Raw genomic sequence first — 4,888 nt, forward strand, 5'->3', positions numbered from 1 at the left:
ACTGCGTTCCCCTTGCTCGGTAGTTATATGACGTCTTATAGTATATATTTTGCCTGCAGTCCACCGGGCTCAGGTTAGAACTAGGAGAGTGAAAACAACAAGAAAATTACACTTTGAGTGTTTCCCTAGGTACGAGTCAAACTCGTTCATTACATGCCAGCCACTATGGATCTAATTCCGTTTCGCGCCCTAGTCGTCGTCGTTGCTTTGACGAGGGTAAGAAGGTCACAATCATCATTATCGACCACCCAGCACGGAGCTCAGATCTCAGCAATTCCCACATGTCACACCCCTACGTACACTCTGCCTGAGTCACTTCTACTCACATAGATACACTCATATAGTGAATTGTCCGTCGGACGATGCCAACGACGACGTCTGACATCAAAAATCTAACATTGTGGAGTTACTATTGGTGACGCCAAAATAGGTCAACCACAATCGTGTGCTTTATTTTGTAATGTATATGATACACGCCCAATAAAAATGAATGATTTATTTAAACATGAATTCATGCGATGGACACGTGGTAGAACAAAAAAAGGGAATTTATAAGTTTTTTTATAGTATGCAAAAGCCTAATAACATGTGGGGAAAAAAATTTTCGTTAGCTACGAACGAATAATGTGGCCTTATAACCATGTCAAGTGTTATAAGGTTGATTTTCTGCTTGCAGGTAAAGGTACATAATAAAATGAAATCTATTCATGCATTTTATGACTCAAAGGTAAGGGCATATTTAAAATAAGAATTATGTAGCAGATGCATTTATGTTTTGTTTTATATAGTTTCATGCTTTATCTCTGTATTATATATATTATATATTTTTCCTGAATTATGCATGTTCGAGACAATAAATATAACATCAACATTTTAATTCATGATAATGATGAAACTTCCATGGCAATAATAACTTTTATTATTTTGGATATTTCAACTTATGAAGGGATTTAAAGATAAGAAAATTAGAAAAAGATAAAAAAGGTTTAATGTAGCTGCAATGACAAGACCTAAATCTGTTGAAGTGACATGCATCAGCAGGCTGACACATCATGCACTAAGGCAGCCACATAAAGTAGCAGGCCAGAAGCACAAACTAAAGCTATAGTGGCACATCCGATGTCGCACTCTCGCCAGTCCGAAAGCACAATCGCAGTTGAAGGCAACCCTTGTAATGAATATGACTCTTGTGACACATAATGAACTCACAATTTATATGTTTTAATTATATCTTTGTTGTGATTTGAGTGTCATGGAATAAATTTTTATTATTTCACATAGTAGAATATATAAGCAAGTGATGGAGGACCATTCAGTTGATCACACCCCGACCCATCACCAGCCATGTCGCGGAGCCCGAGCTGACGTAAAGAAACTATAGTTCCACTATCGGGTTTGAGAAGTAGAGCCTTCGTCTCACTTCATCTCGTGTGTTTTTATGTAATTTTCATTTTCGTCCTATTTGGATTGTTGGGAGGCCCTTCCTGCATGAGTGCCGGCCTACCTGGGTGCAATTTTTTTTATTTTAAGTTGTGAATTAGTGTCATCTTTAGAAGAGGAGATCCCTGTTAGACTTCTCCCCCTAAAGAACCCTTTTTGAGGGGAAGCCCCATAGGCTTTCCCCCTAAAAGGAGGCCCAATTGGCCACCGCAACTGCCTCTCCCTCTCCATAAGCAGGGGGAGGGGTGGACGTGGGAAGTAAGATTGATCATTTGTGAAGAATTCAGATCTGTAATTACTTTGGCGGTTATTTTTTTCGTATCGTGCTTTGTTTCAGAATGGAGAAGAAGAGTATCGGAAGAAGAAGAAGGTAGTGCGTACTGGTGAAGATAGTTCCTTATTCTTTGACAGAAACGGTCTTGGTTATTTTCTCTTCTACGAAAAATTCGAAAGGGCTTGCGAAGGATCGGAAGCAACTTCTGTGATCTTTGTATTCCCATCCTTCACCACTGTCGCTGGGCATCCTCTGAATACTCCGTTGTTTTTTTTATTCAGACTCCGACGATCAACGGTCAATCATTGGTTGCCCCTACATTCGTTGTTGGATCCCTGTCCCTCATAAGAAGTCAACGTCTCCAATCGACTGAAACTCCGATCAGCTCGTGGAAGTATCCTCTTCGCTGCCCGTCCCCAGAACTGCTCCATCGTGAAAATTTATTTTTCTGGCATCATTGTTTTCAACGATTAATTCCCCTTTGGCCTCTAGTGACTTCAGAATATCGGTCATCAAATTGGGAATTTCTAGCTCCACCTTGAAATGATTAGAAAAGGTTTGCGCTGCAATCTTCCCCATTTGAATCTACCACGATGGAGAATTTGGTCGCTGTTCAAATTCACCGCCCGTGGCCTGATGTGCCACCTACTATCGATCTTTGACGAGTTCTCTTCTCTTCATCTATTCCCATTGACGGGGAACCTTTTGACGGATTGTTGTCCACGTTCAGAGAACAACGCCTCCTTTCCATCAGGATTGCTTGGGCTGTTTTTTTTTTATGATTCTGTTGTAGGTCCCCGTTGACCCATCGGGCTTAAGAAAAAAAAGAACCTACATTGATCTGCCTATAGAGGTGGATTTTATCTTTCAAGAGGCATCCTATTATCTTGAACACTCTCTCCTAGCTTCCTCCATCAACAGTGCTGAACGTGGACTGCTCCAAGCCTACGGATTCTAACCTGTAGGTTCTATATCAAGCACCTCTCCTTATTTTACTGTGTTATTCAATCTTTTAGTCCTGATTTGTCTGCTCCCCTTCTCGAGTGAAATTATGCATGCTTAGGACTAGCCAATATTTTTTTGACAGAGTTCCTCATTGACGGTGCCGGACTGGTGTTGTTCGCAGTGACGGTGCGGATGTTCTTGGATGAAGCTCATCACCCACTACGTCGTCTCTTCAAGTTGATCATGCGGATCATTGGGAGCTTGATTGTGACAGCACCTGTCATGTGCCATATAGTTGATCTGCATCTCTGGTCATTCGACGATCAACGTACTTCTCGTTTAATTCTCTTTAAAAAATATGCATCACAGTATTGCCTTTGACGTCTTCTTAGCATAATATTCAGTGGTGGCATAGGGATCAGTTGGACCACTTATTGTGTTACGTCAAATTGGTATTAGAGCCCATCGTGCTAACCTCTGTGCTTTGAACTGTCGGTCCTTAAGAAAAAACTTTATTTATCTTCTCTTTGCACGTCTTCCACACATTCATTTTTTAAAAAATTCATATCACGTGCATTCATGCATATACTTGTCCTTTCATCATTTTAGGAACCCAATTTTATACTTAGTATCTGGCTATACAATGGGATTGAATCATAACCCCGTTTGAGGAGACTACATGATCGATCATGAAATGGAGAATGGCCCCGTCACTTACGATCTTACGATGGAAGAACAATTTTACATTCATCGTTCGCGAACTTACTCAGATGAAACTACCCGGACACGTATCCGTAGGATAGGGAATTTTGCTATCGCAGTTCTACCACCCCTTGGAGACAAAGTTGGCCAAGCCAATGAACATCATGGCGCTATCAATCACTCAACCTGGTTACCCCCAATTCTTATGGACTGAGCCCAATAGGTGAGTCGATCCTTTTGCCACCATCTCCTTAGCCCAGATGCTTGCCGCGACAATCGGGCGACCATTATCGAGAACAAAATGATCCTTATTGCTTTCAGGATGATTATAACTAGGATGATCGCCATCCAGATGATCACAATCGCTTCTAGGATGATTGTTACCAAGTCGATCACCATCACGTCGATTACAATTGCTACTCGGACGACCGCTACAAGGGAGATCACCATCAGAATAAACATTATTGACAACAGAACAATCACTATCGGGACGATTGCTATCACAATGATTGCCACCTGTATGATCACCGCACGGATGATCACTATCATTAGAGAGACGATCGTTACCACCAGCAAGACGAAGCTTAAATTTTCCACAGCCTATCACCCGCAAATAGATGGACAGGCAGAGGTAGTAAACTGTAGTCTATAGAACTTGCTTCATCTGATCGTGGGAGACAACCTCTTCACTTGGGATTGTGTTCTAATGCATGCTGAATTTGCATTTAGTTCTTTGATGAACCATACCACCGATCGCACTCCGTTCAAGGTCATTTATGGCCAGATACCTCTTAAGCCTTTAGCTTGTACCATAGTAAATGAGCATTCTAGAGCTTTTGAGGATGGCTTTGCATTTGCACAACATATTAGGGACATGCATCATGTCATTAATACATGCGTTGCATCACAAAATGCGAAGTACAAGGTCACCGCTATTGTGGGTTGTAAGTCAGTTAGCTACACCGAGGGAGGACTTGTCATGGTCAGGTTGAGGCTCGAGAGATACTCTCCTTTGGTCGCTACGAAGCTTTATGCTCGTCATGTCGGGCCTTTTTTGATAGTCCGTGTGGTTGGTGAGAATGCCTACATTGTGGGTATCCCTCCCAATTGGGGGATCTGTCCCCCCATCAACGTTAGCAATCTGGTCTGGTTCCAAACTATCCCACCTAGCATTGAGCCTCACAATCTCTCGAGCATTAGTAGTGAAGTGAGCGAGAAAAGCCATCTACCCCCTCCCATCCTGTCCCCAATGAGGCATGAGCATGTCAAGTCGGTAGTAGAGGGGGTAATTAACGTTGTAGGGGAGCAGATGGACCCCAATTTCCTTGTGCACAGGTAGACTCGATCATCTTCCGACAACACATGGATCTAAGAGACGGAACTTCTTCAGCTTCAACCAGAGCTCGTCCATCCCATTGAAGATATCGTTGGCTTCAACTGGTCAGAGCCGAATTCTCTCCCCAGAAGGATGATGGAGGACTATCCAGTTGATCAGGCCCCGACTCGTCACCAGCCATCGCGTAGCCT

General features: G+C 42.6%; 1 long non-coding RNA gene across 1 annotated transcript; it reads left to right on the forward strand.

Annotated features, from left to right (window-relative positions):
- The first annotated feature begins 1,716 nt into the window (after positions 1 to 1,716).
- Positions 1,717 to 3,089, forward strand: LOC144716823 (uncharacterized). Its single transcript, XR_013585005.1, has 3 exons — positions 1,717 to 1,810; positions 1,996 to 2,675; positions 2,841 to 3,089. It is a non-coding gene; the product is annotated as an uncharacterized LOC144716823 (long non-coding RNA).
- The last annotated feature ends 1,799 nt before the right edge of the window (positions 3,090 to 4,888 follow it).

Source organism: Wolffia australiana, chromosome 2 (genome assembly GCF_029677425.1).
Source record: "Wolffia australiana isolate 7733 chromosome 2, ASM2967742v1".
In the NCBI taxonomy this organism is placed as follows: Eukaryota; Viridiplantae; Streptophyta; class Magnoliopsida; order Alismatales; family Araceae; genus Wolffia; species Wolffia australiana.